This window comes from Rutidosis leptorrhynchoides, chromosome 4, assembly GCF_046630445.1.
Source record: "Rutidosis leptorrhynchoides isolate AG116_Rl617_1_P2 chromosome 4, CSIRO_AGI_Rlap_v1, whole genome shotgun sequence".
In the NCBI taxonomy this organism is placed as follows: domain Eukaryota; kingdom Viridiplantae; phylum Streptophyta; class Magnoliopsida; order Asterales; family Asteraceae; genus Rutidosis; species Rutidosis leptorrhynchoides.
The window spans coordinates 613,291,797-613,307,637 of NC_092336.1; the positions used below are offsets into that span (position 1 = coordinate 613,291,797).

Genomic DNA, 15,841 nt, shown 5'->3' on the forward strand with positions numbered 1-15,841 from the left:
AGATGATGTCATTGTAACAGCTATTCATCCATCGTGGTCGTAATCAATGCTTGTTCAATCAAGCCCTGTATTTTAAGGCAAAGTGCTCCAAATATGTTATATCCTTTTGTTTTCACATTTCACATTCTGACTTTATCTTTTTGTTCCTGTTTTTAAAGGCCCAGATGATGTCATTGTAATGAGTATTGAAGATGGCCACATAGGTATTCCAGTGTTATCTCGACTTGACCCTAAGATGGCAAACTTCTCCAATTGCAAATAAAACATCATGTTTTGACACCACCTTTGCTTTTATTTGTCTTATTGATCGGTATAAAATTTATCTTGTTGTATTTTTGGTGCGCGGATGATGTCAACTGAAATTTTAGTAAGGAACTACACATATGGTCCATCATCAGGATGCTTCTGGCTTATGTTTTGTCTATGCAGTGGAGATAGGAAATTGTATACCAGATGATTCATATGCCAAAGGGTACGTTTACGGTTTGTGCCTTGGAAATTCAATCTACTTTTGCATCACATGTGACATGATGGGCGGGTTGATTAACGGGTCAAAATAGGTCTTGGGTTGAAACTGGTCATTTTTGGCACAAGTTAAATGGTCCAGGCAAGGTTGAATAAATCTGCCGACACTTTTTCTTGCCAATTTTCAAGAAAAGCTATCGGTAACTAACATTTGAAGTATAATAAAATAGTATTATCACATTAGTACTCCATGTCACTGATAAAATACAACCCATATTGACCCATCTATAAATAAATGAGTCGAATTTGTCACCTATTTGATAGCACCTTCATGTCTCGCTCTTTCTGCCATACATTGTTATTTTTATAGATTCTCGGGTGATGGGAAGCGAATAATTTTAGTCAATCTTGAATCTGATGCTATAAATCCTCAAAAATGGGATGATTTGGTAGATAAGAAGTCTGATATAGCTGATTATTATACAAGTGATTTCAGGTTTGTCATTATACAGGTTTTATTTGTGTTTCTTATAATCGTTCGTTGTACAACTATAATTTGCTCTATGCTAAGTAAAAGAAACATAATGTGGAAGGAAAAAATTGTGGGTTGTTTGTTTCCTTTGTTATCCTTGCCCTTCATCTTGCATATGATTATGTTACGGTGCTAATGCAACTGTTCATTGTGATATCTGTGGAGGTTATGTTGCCTTTTGTTCACTCAGGTGAGTTTTGATCCCCAAGTATTAACTTTTCTTGCTCAACGAATTATGGAAATTTGTCGGTAAGAGAAGTTAATTTCCTTATTATTTAAGTATTTCATTTTCCATAAGTGATGACAATAAGGGTGGGTTAAATAAAGGGGTCAAAACAGGCTTTGGGTTGAAACTGGTCATTTTTGACACAAGTTAAACGGGCCAAGCCAGGTTGAATAAATCTGCCAACATTTTTTCCGGCCCATTTTCAGGAAAAGCTAATTATTAGTAACCAACTTGTAAAGTATAATAAAACAGTATTATTACAATTATTATATACTAAGTCACGGTAAAATGCAACCCAGATTGACCCATTTATAAGTAAATCAGTTGAAATGGCCACCTATTTGATAGAACTTTCATGTCTTGCTTTAGTCAATCTTGATTCTGATGCTACAAAACCTCAGAATGAGATAATTCGGCAGAAGTCTGCTATAGCTGATTATTATGACGTTGGTATTCTCTGAATATACAAGTGATTTCAGGTTTGTCATTATATAGGTCTCATTTGTTTTTCTTATAATCTTTCCTTGATCTAGCATATGATTTTGTACGATACTAATGACTCAATTGTTCATCACAATGCTGTTATGATGTATAGACAATATTTTGCTAAAGGAGTTGGGTGGTCTACTTCATTTGAACATATTATCAGATGAAAATGAATAATGGAAAATTGTCGTAAGAGAAGTTTATTTTCTTGCTCATTAATGATTTCAATTTCTGAAGTTATGACAATAGACAAGTTACTATGTGTATAGCAAATGATCCATATGCCAGAGGGTACGTTTACTATGTGTGCCTTGGAAATTTAAATACTTATATATCAGATGCGACAAGATGGGCGGGTTGATTAACGTGTGGAAATTTGTGCGTTTGCACTTTGCAGTGTTGTCGTTCGTTGTCCTTGATCATCATGTACAGTACTAATGACTCAACTATCCGTCCTGATATTCGTAGAGCTTATGTTGCCTTTGCTTCTCAGGTTAGTATAGATCCTCAAGCATTAACTTTTATTCGCTCAAAAACATGAATTACAAGTGAAAATTTCTAAACACTAACACATGTATTTGTTTGTTACTCATTAGACATTTAAAATGCTATAATGTGTAGACAATATTTTATTGTTAAGGAGTCTGTTGGTCTACTCCATTTGAATAATTTTTGTCAGATGTTGGGCTCACATATATCCATTTGCTCCCAATTTTCCAACTTGGAGATCTTGACGATGATAATGAAAAATGGAAATTTGTAGGTGAAAGTTTTTTTCCTTCTACATTACGGCCATCCGAAATGATCATCTTTGACCATAATCCGAACCGACCATTTTGTTACTGCTCAACTTTAAGAATGTAAGATACCACCTCTTCATTATTTACTATTACTATTATCTTTTTTGGAACTTTGCTAGTACTATTATTACTATTACTATTATTGTTGCTGCTGTTGCTCTTATAAAGTATCAGGTAGAAGATAAAGTGAAATTAGCGTGGGCGTATAACTTAAAGTGTAAAATAAACTCAAAAAAGAGCTAGTTGTAGCGGGTTATTTTGGATATCAAAAGGGGCCGTATGGATGACATTGTATTTTGTGGGTTGTTTTCTAGTTAATGAAATTTTTTATATTTTTATGTTGATTTTGAATTGCAGGATAGCCTATCTAAGTCAATAATTGCCTCAATTGTGGATGATCTTTCGAGGTTCATGTTTTCTTTATTCCAATACAGTACATCTTCCGTTACTTTATCAGTTACGCGAAACGGAATTGAAGATATAAATGATTTTGTTCATCGTGATTTACATTTGATTGCATCAAGAATCTTGTTTTAACATACAATAATTCATACTTCACCACAAACAGGTATGATTTAACTGTTAACAGTTTCAAAGAGATGATCAGAGGCTTCTCAAATGTAATATTACAGCCAAAAGGTTATGGCCATGATACCAAGGCTGATACAGTACATATGCTTCCTTTACCCGGGAATCATATTAAGGTGAAGTACCCTTCTCTATAAAATACGGAGTAGCGAATTAAAAGAATCTATTTTTGCAAATAATTCTATCTGTATATCTTGATATGCTTTGTTATCCAGTGTTTAAAGTTTAAAATTTTAGGTTGGGATGACTACTAACTTAAAGGAGTTTGTTCTTACAAAATTGTTAATTTTAGCGTAGTTGTGCATCTTTTATCTTTTTACAAAATTGTTATTCAAAAATTGCACATGCTTCACAGCTAGAGTGGAAACAGTAGGATTGTGTTGTAATGAAAAATAATATTCGACTGCTGTTTCTCTTTATATCTGTCTGTTTGCACTCTGATTAACTTTTCGCAGATTAACTATGTGTCTGCTCGCTCTTTGTTATTATTAGTTTGAAGGTATTTTTACATCCTTTATAAAACCGAGTCCATGTATTAAAACTAGCACATGTGAATTATAATAAAACTGTATAATCACATTAAGTCACTGATAAAACACAACCCAGATTGACCCATTATTACGTAAATGAGTCATATCTATCACCTATTTAATTGCTCCTTCATGTCTCGCTTTTTCTGTCATACACTGTTATTTTATATAGGTTCTCAGGTGATGGGAAACGAACTTTTTAGTCAATCAGTTCTAATGACTCAACTGTTCATCGTGATATCCGTGGAAGTTATGTTGCCTTTGCTTATCATGTAAGTTTTGATCACCAACTATTAACTTTTCTTGCTCACCGATTAATGGAAATTTTTCGGTGAGAGAAGTTTATTCCCATCTTCATATATAATGTAAGGATTCCAATTTCCAAAGTGATGACAATAGGCAAGTTAAGTATAATTGTTCCACAAGTCTCACTGCACCGACCATAGCAAATGATTATAATGCCAGAGGGTACGTTTACTGTGTGTGCCTTAGAAATTACATACTTTTATATCAGATGCGATAAGAAAGGTGGGATTGAAAGGGTTCAAAACAGGCTTTGGGTTGAAACTGTTTATCTTTGGCACACGGTAAACGGTCCAAACCAGGTTGAAAAAATCTGCTGACACATTGTGTGGCCCTTTTTCAGGAAAAGCTAGTTATCAGTAACTAACTTTTGAAGTCTAATAAAACAGTATTATTACAATTATATACCAAGTCACGGTCAAAAGCAACCCAGATTAACCCATTTATAATTAAATCAAACGAAAAGGCCACCTATTTGATAAAACTTTCATGTCTTGCTTCTCTGTTGGACTGCTTTTTCTGTAGGCATCTCAGGTGATGCGAAGCGGACTGTTTTGGTCAATCTTGATTATGATGCTATAAAACCATAGAATGAGATGATTTGGCAGAAGTCTGCTATAGTTGATTATTCTGGTTTGTCATTATATACAAGTGATTTCAGGTTTGTCGTTATATAGGTCTCATTTATATTTCTTATAATCGTTCCTTGTAAAACTTGCATATGATTCTGTACAGAACTAATGACTTAATTGTTCATCCGGATTTAACTGCCTATTACGTGGATCTGTTGCAGATTTTGATTGGTTCCCTTTTTGATGTTATGGGTCATATGATGCAAAGTACAATTGGTATGTGTCAATATATTACTTAATTCATATAATGAATTTTTCTTTAACTATTAATTTCCAAGTACAATTGGTCTTCAGGGTTATGAATCATTAGTATGCTATATATCCTTCTGGTTCCATCTAATCCAGTCAAGTTCTTACTTGTCCAATAACAGTTACTCGTACATTGTGGTCGTTATCAGTGCTTGTCCAACGTATATTTTATTTTCAAGCCCTGTATTACAAGGCAAAGTTCTCTGATCTCTAATTGTACCCAATGCAGGTATGTTTTGTTACAAATAAAACACCATGCTTGACACAACCTCTGCTTTTGTTTGTTTTATTGATAAAAAAATTATTGTGTATTTTTTGTGTGTGTGCAGATGATTTCAGCTGAAAATTTGGTGAAGATTTCAACATATGATCGATCATCAGGATAGGCTTTCGTCAAGGACAACTGGTGTGTTTGTTAAGCCCCGAAACATTCAACTGTAGATGGAATGACAACCGTTCCCGGAAAGAGTTGAGAGGGTACGTTTAATGTGTGTGACTTGGAAATACAAATACTTATATGTCAGATGCGACAAGATGTGCGGGTTGAATAACATGTGAAAACATGTTTTCGGCTGAAAATGGTCACTTTTGGCACAAGTTAAATATTGTAGTAACTTACTTGTGAAAAGCTAGCTATCAGTAACTAACTTGTGAAGTTAAATAAAACAATATTTGCACAATAATATTACATTATTTGCACTATAAAATTCTGAATCACTGATAAAATAAAACACAGCCCAAGTTCTAAATGCTATAATGTTCAGACAATATTTTGGTGAAAGAGTTGGCTTTTGGTGTACATCATTTGGAAATATTATGAGATGCTGGTCTCGCATTTATCCATGTGCTACCAACTTTTCAATTTGGAGATCTTGACGATGAGAATGAAAATCGAAATTTGTAGGCAAGACAATTTTTTTTTTCCTTCTTCATTTTAATATAAATGACTATCTTGACGATGAATATTAGAATGATAAGGAGTTCAGTCTTTGTGCAGGCTGTTAAGTGAGCTTGATTTACCTCTCACGTCAAACAGGTGGGGTTGGCGCTGCCGGAATTGATGGTTTCATTACTGGAGTACATTATAACTTGTAAAACAAGTCTCTTCTTTGTGGGTTTCGACGTTGGTTTCCAAATTCTGTTTGGAATTGAGGGTTCAATATCGGGTTATATCATGACTTGCAATTATTATGTTTAGTCTTATGTGTCTTCAGACCTGAACTTTCTTTTTTTTATAAAGTTTTTCTAATTGTGTTGAACGAGATATCAAATTTGAATCACTGGTTTTCTTATTTTCAGGTTTGGGTTGACGGCAGTGTGCCTAATATCCAATCAGTATTTCACACAAATTGGTAGGGTAGGTGTCGTCGAAGCTAGTTAAGGATGAAAAGAATGAGAACTCAGAATACAGTTAATAGCTTGTTTTACAAGGTCAAAACAAAATTTGCGTTCCTGTTAGAGGCTGCATGATGCACGTGATGGTAATGGTTGAATCTGGGCTCTGACTTAAATGGCTCACTTTTTAGTATGGGTCAAAACAGTTCAGATTGATTGGCCGGGTTAGTCTGTACTGGTTGAATCTGGGCTCTGTTTGATATTCGTGATAGTATTATCTAGTATTCTCTTTTATTAGACAGCCTTCATGCCTCTAATCACCGTATCTGTAAGTTCGTTACTTCTCCTTTGATTTTGTTATTATACCAAATTAAGATTTTTGTTCTAATAGTGTTAAAATCTCTAAAAAACTAGGGGTTTTTTTTTTTTTTTTTTTTTTTTTTTTTTTTTTTTTTTTTTTTGCTTTGATCATGTAGAAAATAGGGTTTTTTACGATACTGTTGATACTCTTAAATTTGAGTTTGCTTAATTCTTTGTTAAATTATCTGAAATTGCGTTTTTTTTTGTTCTATTCTATTTTATTTTTCATAAAAATTCACTATCATGATTTTCTTTCTTTTATGGTAGTTATTTCTGGGAATGTGCTAAAATATTTTTCCCATTCAATGATTCATAACTTGTGTTGGATATTGTACTCGATATTGTACCCGTGTCTTTCGGTAGTAGGCTGGCTGCTTTGTTTCTTGTAAGATGTTGACAAATAAAGCAGTTGTAGAGATACTGCTATTGAGCTAAGTGGTAAATAAGCAAAGTAGTTTACTTTCACAATGTCTAAACAACCAGTGGAAACAGTAGGATTGTGTTGTATTGTCAACACATATTCGACTACACTTTGTTTCTCTTTATATCTGTCTATTTGCACTCTGATTGCCTTATTGCAGTTTTAATATGTGTCTGCTTGCTCTTTGATTTATTTAGTTTGAAGGTATTTTAATATGTGTCTGCGAGTCCAAATATGTTACATCCTTTTGAGTTCACTTTTCAGATTCTGACTTTATCTATTTGTTTCAGGTTTTAAAGGCCCTGCTGTATTAAGATGGCCACGAAGGTGTTCCAGGTTTATCTTAACTTGACCGTAAGTGAATATTTCTGAACTCATTAGTATGTTATAAATTGTGGTCGTTTTCAATGCTTGTTCAATCAAGCCCTCTATTCCAAGGAAAAGTTCTCCTATTGCCCTATATTCAGGCTTGTGTTTGTCTATGTAGATAGTAAAGTGTATAGCAACTGATTTATATGCCAGAGGGTACGTATATGGTTTGTGCCTTGGAAATTCAAATACTTTTGCATCAGATGTGACAAGATGGGCGGGGTTGATTTAACGGGTCAAAACAGGTCTTGGGTTGAAACTGATCTTTTTTGGTACAAGATAAATGGGCCAGGACAGTTTGAATGACACGGCGACACTTCTTCTTGCCCATTTTCAAGAATAACTAGTTCTCACTAACATATGAAGTATAATAAAACTGTTTTATCACATCAATACTCTAAGTTACTGATAAAACACAACCCAAATTGACCCATTTATAGGTAAATGAGTTGAATGTGTCACCTATTTAATAGCACCTTTATGTCTCGCTTTTTCTGTCTCACTGTTATTTTTATCGATTCTCAGGTGATGGGAAGCTAACCTTTTTAGTCAATCTTGATTCTGATGCTATAAAACCTCAAAAATGGGATTGTTTGTTATAGGCGATGTCTGATATAGCTGAACTACACATACAAGTGATTTCAGGTTTGTCATTAATATAGGCCTCATTTATTTTTCTTATTATCGTTCCCTGTAAAAATCTAATTTGCTCCAAGTGATTTCGGGATTTCAATTTCTGAAGTGATGAAATAGGCAAGTTAAGTATAATTGTGGAATCTCACTGCCAGATGGTACGATTACTGTGTGTGTGTGTCAGTGTGTGCCTTGCAAATTTAAATACTTTTATATCGGATGAGACAAAAAGGGTGGGTTGATTAGAGGGGTCAAGACAGGCTTTGGGTTGAAACTGGTATTTTTTGGCACAAGTTAAACGGGCCAAGCCGTGTTGAATAAATCTGCCAACACTTTTTCTGGCCCATTTTGAGGAAAAGCTAGTTATTAATAACTAACTTGTGAAGTATACTAAAACACTATTATTACAATTATATACTTATTCACCGATAAAACGCAACCCAGATTGACCCATTTATATGTAAATCAGTCGAAATGGTCACCTATTTGATAGAACCTTCATGTCTTGCTTCTTTCTTGTCATAGACTGTCTTTTCGTAAGCTCTCTGGTTGAAGCGGACTATTCTAATCAATCATGATTCTGATGCTATAAAACCTCAGTGTGAGATGCTTTTGGCCGAAGTCTCTGAAATATATACAAGTGATTTCAGGTTTGTCATTATATAGGTCTCATTTGTTTTTATTACAATCATTCCTTATAAAAGATTAATATGCTTGCTAAGCTAAGTAAAATAAACAAACGGGGTTGTTTGTTTGCTTTGTTGTTCTTATTCTTGATCTACCATATGATTCTGTACAGCACTAATGACTCAATTCTTCATCCTGGTTCACTTTTGTAGCTTAAAAACTTGAATTACATAAGTTTTTAAACACTAACAAATGTATTTCTACCTTATTCATTAGACATTTAAAATGCTATGATGTTTATACAATATTTTGTTGTAGGAGTTGGTTAGTCTACTTCATTTGAAAATATTATCAGATGCTGGGCTTATACATTTCATTTGCTACCAAATTTCCAATTTAAGAATGCTGAAGATGAAAACAAATAATGGAAATTTGTCAGTAACAGAAGTTTATTTTCTTGTTCATTATTATTTAAGGATTTCATTGTTGAAGTGATGACGATAGGCAACTTAAGTATAATAGTTCCAAAAATCTCAGTGCAGACCATATTAAACTCGTTCTCGTTCTGGTATAACATCGCATTATACACATTAGGAAGCTACAGCCCAACTATGAATTACATCAGCAGATGTTACAATGTGTATGTTTTTTTGGCTGAGTTCGAATACTAAAAAAAAAAAAAAAAATGAAGAAGAAGAAGAAGAAATATTGCAACTTGCATGGGAATGGTGTGGGTACACAGAAACGAATGAAAGATGACGCTGAATTCGCTATAGATTGGTTCCAGGTTATTACTTAAAAGGCATGCAGGTGGTTTCATTGAACACATTACATGCGTAAATAACTCAGCTAGTGAGTATTATATAGATGATCGTAAGTAAGGTAGTATAACATACACATTGTTACACAATATTCATTTCTATCATCTCAAATTTTAGCGTACTTGTGCGTATTTTATCTTTGGTTTATAAGTTGATAAAGGATCAGATATTTCAACTTCCTGTTGTTATATGCTTAACAGCCTGTGGAAACAGTAGTTGTATTGTCAAAACATATTTGACTACTCTTTGTTTCTCGTTATATCTGTCTATATTTGCACTCTGATTGCCTTTTTGCAGATCAACTATGTGTCTGCTCACTCTTTGATATTTATTAGTTCGAAGGTATTTTACATTTTACATCCTTCATAAAACCAAGTCCAAGTATGTTATATCTTTTAATATTTACATTTCAGATTCTGACTTTTATCTTTTTGTTTCCGCTTTTAAAGGCCCAGATGTCATTGTAATGAGTATTGAAGATGGCCATGAAGGTGTTCTAGTGTTATCTCAACTTGACCCTAAGTGAATATTATTCTGAACTCATTGGAATGTTATGTGCCTTGGAAATTCAAATTCTTTTGAATCAGATGTGACAAGATGGGCGGGTTGATTAACGGGTCAAAACAGATCTTAGGTTCATAGTGGTCATTTCTGGCACAAGTTTAACGGGCCAGGCCAGGTTGAGTAAATCTACCGACACTTTTTCTTGCCAATTTTCAAGTAAAGCTAGTTATCAGTAACTAACATGTGAAGTATTATAAAACAGTATTAGTACAATTTTATTCTTCGATAAAACGTAACCCAGATTGACCCATTTATAAGTAAACAAGTCGAACTTGTCACCTATTAGATACCACCTTCACGTCTTGCTTTTGCTGTCATACACTATTATTTTTATAGGTTCTCAGGCGATGGGATGATTTGGCAGAGGAGAAGTCTGATATAGCTGTATATTATTCTTACATTAGTATTTGCTGAATAATATATACTCCGTATGTGATTTCAGGTATGTCATTATATTGGCCTCATTTATTTTTCTTATAATCGTTCATTGTAAGAAGTCTAATTTGCTCTAAACTAAGTAAAAGAAACAAAATGGGCTAGGGAAAAAATTGTGTGGATGTTTGGTTTGCTTTGTTGTAGAGGTTTTGATCTCCAAGTATAAAATTTTCTTGCTGAGCGAATAATGGAAATTTGTCGGTAAGAGAAGTTTGTTTTCTTCTTCATTATAATATTAGTATTTCATTTTCCGAAGTGATGGCAATAGGCAAGTTAAATACTTTTATATCGGATGAGACAAGAAGGGGTGGGTTGATTGATTAAAGGTTCAAAACAGGCCTCGGGTTGAAACTGGTCAATGTAAGATTTTATGGCGCTTGTTTACGGTTTGTACTAAGGTTTTGATTTCATTTTGTTTTCACATTTCACATTCTCAGTTTGTGTGACCATTTTCGAAGATCTAGTGTTCTTTTTTGTTCCTGTTTGAAGCTAGCTTTAATTTATAGTAAACTTTCGTGAAGACGTTAGAGCAATTTAGCATCAGTCTTATAATAGCAATGATAAATAATGGGAAACATAATTTTACATGTTAGATACTCTTCAATTCTCTTCCGTTTGAGGACATCAAATGCTTTTCAAGTTAGTATTTCGAATGTTTGTGAAATGGGTGATTGGGGCTATGTTGTATATCTAATGCTATGTGAGTATATCTATCTGGTCAAATGGGTGGAATTAGATATATAGCTGAAAAGGAAATAAACAAACGGGTTGAAAGTCGCCCCATACATTGCTATATTAGTAAATTCTTTAGATTGTTATTGTTAAATTAATAATTGGGTTTTTTGTAGTCAAATTAAACACACAAATCATGGTTTAAAATTGATCAAAATGTCAGCCTAACGGGATATGTATTTACATGCAAAAGTTCTTTACTTCTTTTAATAAGAAAAAGCAGCTATCCGTACAAGAGTTTATTGATTATGACCCGTACAAGAGTTTACTGATTATGACCCGCCTAACGCTCGAATTTGCATCCCAGTTGCTTGCGAAACAGTCATGCATCAAATAGTCCGATTCTACCGCAGATGTCATTGTTTACTGAGTATTGAAGATGGCAATGAAGGTGTACTGGGGTTGTCTCAACTTTGACCACTCATTAGTATGTTATATCCTTCTGGTTCCTTTTAATCCAGTCAAGTTCTTACATATGTCCTATAACAGCTATTTGTACATTGTGGTCGTTATCTTATTTTCAAGCCTTGTTATTACAAGGCAAAGTTCCCCAATCTCTAATTGCACCCGATGCAGGTATGCTTTGCTACAAATAAGACACCATGCTTGACACAACCTTATATGATTGATCATCAAGATAGGCTTTTGTCAAGGAGACAACTGATGTGTTTGTTAAGCCCGAAAACATTCAACAGTAGAAGAAACTGACAACTGTTCCTCAAGAAGAGTTGAGTTTGGTATGTTAAGCCTACTTTTGTCTATGAAGTGCCTGTCTACCATAAAAGTGCATCGCAAATGATCCATAACCAGAGGGTATGTTTACTACTTTACTTTGTGTGCCTAAGGGGGGCAGAGCCAGAGTGGTGCAGCCGGGGCCGGCCGCCCCCAGTGATCGAATTTTATTCTAGTGTATTGATATGTTAAAGTTCAAAGTTTTGCCTCCATTATTGTATTTATTTATTTTTTTTTTTTTATTATTTTTTTTTTTTTTCCATTTTGCCCCCGTCGAAACAAAATCCTAGATTAGCCACTAACTGCCTTGGAAATTTAAAAAGTTGTATATCAGATGCGGCAAGATGGGCTAACGTGTGAAAACAGGGCTTGGGTTGTAAATGGTCACTTTTGTCACAAGTTAAAACAGGGCCAGGCCACGTTCAATAAATCTGCCTTTACTTTTTCTTGCCCGTTTTCTGGAAAAGCTAGTTATCCGTAATTAACTTGTGAAATACAATAATAAAACATATCTGACTAATTAGTTTGCAGGTGTATATATATATATATATATATATATATATATATATATATATATATATATATATATATATATATATAGTGGTAGGATCAAGAGGGAAGTAACCAATCGGGGGAAAGCAAAAACTTTTTTTTTTTCTTCGTTTTTTGAAAAAATTTTGTTCACGAACATTATAGATGAGATGAAAATATGAACATTTAGTAGAGACACTTTGTGATAAATGTTTTTATTTTGGCGGGAAAACGCTCGAAGAAGTAATATATAACAATTATCGTGTTTTTCAAGCGTATGTTGAGGTTTTAGCTATTGGGTTTTAGATATTAGGGTTTATAGGGTTTAGATATTAGGGTTTAGAAATTTAGGGTTTAGGGTTTAGATTTAGGGTTTAGATTTAGGATTTAGATTGAGTTTTTAACACGAACGGTTTAGAGTTTAGGGTTTAGGGTTTGGTGTTTTGGGTTTATGGAATAAACCCAAAACACCAAACCCTAAACCCTAAACTCTAAATTGGGCTAAATTTTACTTCACAAAACATGAAAAAAAAAAAAAAAAAAACGTTCATATTCTTCACGAACAATATTATCTTGAATGTTATTTTTGTCGATCGTTTTCCCGCCTAAATAATAACATTCATCACGAAGTGTCTCTTCTAAATGTTCATATTTTCATGTGATCTTGATGCCGGAAAATATATATATATATATATATATATATATATATATATATATATATATATATATATATATATATATATATATATATATATATAGGGGCAGGATCAATGAGGAAGTAACCAATCGGGGGGAAGCAAAAACTTTTTTTTTTTTTCGTTTTTTGAAAAAACTTTGTTCACGAACATTATAGATGAAATGAAAATATGAACATTTAGTAGAGACACTTTGTGATAAATGTTTTTATTTTGGCGGGAAAACGCTCGAAGAATTAATATATGACAATTATCGTGTTTTTCGAGCGTATGTTGATGTTTTAGCTATTGGGGTTTAGATATTAGGGTTTAGATATTACGGTTTATAGGGTTTAGATATTAGGGTTTAGAAATTTAGGGTTTAGATTTAGGGTTTAGATTTAGGATTTAGATTGAGTTTTTAACAAGAACGGTTTAGAGTTTAGGGCATAAACCCAAAACACCAAACCCTAAATCCTAAACTCTAAGTCGGGCTAAATTTTACTTCACAAAACATGAAGAAAAAAAACGTTCATATTCTTCACGAACAATATTATCTTGAATGTTATTTTTGTCGATCGTTTTCTCGCCTAAATAATAACATTCATCACGAAGTGTCTCTTCTAAATGTTCATATTTTCGTGTGATCGTGATGCCGGAAAAAAAAATTCCAAAAAAAAAAAAAAAAAAAATTTGCTTCCCCCCGCTTAGTTACTTCCCCATTGATCCTGCCCCTATTAAACCGAGTCCAATCCAAATATGTTATATTATGTTCTAACTCTGCTTTTGCATTGTCAATGACACCGTTGATGAGCGATGCAGGATAAACCATCCAGCCACAAGCGTTGTATCACTTCCCAACTTCTAATTATTTTTATATGATTTTTCTTAATACTCTATTTTCTATTTAATATTACGTTTCAAGATTCTACTTTGTCCCTAATAGAAACATTTGCTTCAAAATTTAGATTATGATAACTTTGATGTTGCTATAGTGTCTTCTTATATAACGAATAAGAGTAATGCAAGACCTGAAAATTTGTACAAAATTTTACCTCTCAAGTATAAACTATTGTATTCATCGATTTTATTCAGTTACAATAAAGTTGTCCTTAAACTGTAGGATTAAAGTAAGCACCTTTCAGACACATAGAATATTGACTAGATCTTTCGAACCGTTTATACTGCATTTTCGTAAAATAATAATAATAGAATCAATAATTGCAGGGTGTTCCTTTTTTCATTTGTTGAGATGAGATGAGACTTGTTCAACGGGTACAATTTTTAATTGTTAGTATGTGGGGAAAAACAAGTATATTAAATTTATATTTTGCAAGTACTTATTTTCAGGCTAGATTTTAGCTACAATTCAATTAATTTTAGGGGTTGGCCTTCCTCCGAACGCCAAGAATGAAAAGAGCTGGCTAATGTAATATTTTATGGTGCTTATTATACGGGTCATAGGCGGATCTTTAGGGGATGCATGAAAGGGTGCTAGCCTCCCCAAAATTTTAAGCAACTAATGTATTTTTTCCAAATGCTGCATAGAAAGAAAGAAAAAAAAAAATGTTCAGTTTTAATGGTGGTTGAAGTTTTTGTGCAGAAATACAAAAATACAATTTTCATCCTTCAATTTTTAACATCTTGTAAAATTATGCACAAAATAAATCGTAGTCAACATGTATATTTTGGGTAAGCAAGGAAATCCTCCTATAAACGAGCACATTGGCTCCCTCATAGAAGGTAAAACCTCGGGTAATCAAGCCTCCGGAGCGTGAGACCTGGTACCGGGTGAATTGCGCATTATGCGCACTCTCTAGTCACACGCCCTTTTTGAACAATTTGGCATAGCCAAGGATTGAACCCGGGTGGTGTGCTTCTTTGGGCAACTCGGTGGCCACTCAGGTAAGCCTGCGTGGTTAAGAAAGATTAATTAATAGAATGGGCATAGCTAGCTAAATCCAACACCGAATATTCACGAAACAAACAACATGTATATTTATAGGGTCAATCACCAAAATACCCATTTTTTTGGCCTTTTCTGAGCTGGAACCCCCTTTTTTTGTTGTTGAGAATTTGCCCGCGCAAGGCGCAAGTATCTTTAGACCTTGCGACCTTGCGGCTTGCGCCTTTGCGTGTAAACGCAAGGCGCAAGGATAAGGACTTGCGTCCTTGCGTCCTTGCGCCTTGCGTCTTATCAGAATGGATTTTTCCTGATTTCTGGATAAGATTTTTTTGGATTCTTTGTACCTTTATGGATAAGATTATGTACATGTCTATTTAATGAGTTAGAACTCCAGATTAATCATTTTATTTCACTTCATTTTCATTTTCAAAAAGATCAAGTCATTAGAGCATCGTTAAGGTACCAACTTTTATCTATTTTTTCACTAATTTGTGTCTTAATGAGCTGTAGTAATGATGAAGCATTTGTTGTTCATGTATGTTGTGGGGGTAATTTTGAATTTGTTAACAACATACCTATGTATCTGCCTCTTGACTGTTTTAGAACCAGATTAAAACTACCACTTGTTCCACAAAAACCAATAAATCGAAGAGTATTGTTAAGGAAAATTCTCAAAAAAATTGAATTGCCACCTAATGCACCTGTTTCGCTAAGATATATTGATAATAATCATATTTTTGATATTACTGATGATCATGAAGATTTTTTTGAGTTTTTAAAACACGCTGTCACAAACGAGCCTATTGATATTTATGTTGTCGACAAAGTTAGAATGCTTCAACCCGGACAAAATTCACAAACACACCAGCCCCAACAAAATCCACAAACAC

The 15,841-nt window shown here is 33.7% G+C and overlaps 1 long non-coding RNA gene across 5 annotated transcripts; it reads left to right on the forward strand.

The window, feature by feature from the left end:
- Positions 1-803: 803 nt before the first annotated feature.
- On the forward strand, positions 804-7,940 carry LOC139839813 (uncharacterized). 5 transcript variants are annotated; one of them, XR_011757080.1, is made up of 15 exons: positions 804-961; positions 1,188-1,702; positions 1,819-2,000; positions 2,107-2,202; positions 2,473-2,569; positions 2,867-2,916; positions 3,078-3,213; positions 3,800-3,899; positions 4,456-4,778; positions 4,934-5,040; positions 5,141-5,288; positions 5,576-5,715; positions 5,809-6,474; positions 7,218-7,281; positions 7,822-7,940. It is a non-coding gene; the product is annotated as an uncharacterized lncRNA (long non-coding RNA). The 5 variants fall into 5 exon arrangements; XR_011757082.1 differs by lacking the exon at positions 804-961 and having other exon boundaries at positions 1,107-1,702; positions 5,809-5,902; positions 6,111-6,474; XR_011757083.1 differs by lacking the exon at positions 804-961 and having other exon boundaries at positions 1,107-1,702; positions 5,809-5,847; positions 6,111-6,474.
- Positions 7,941-15,841: the final 7,901 nt, after the last annotated feature.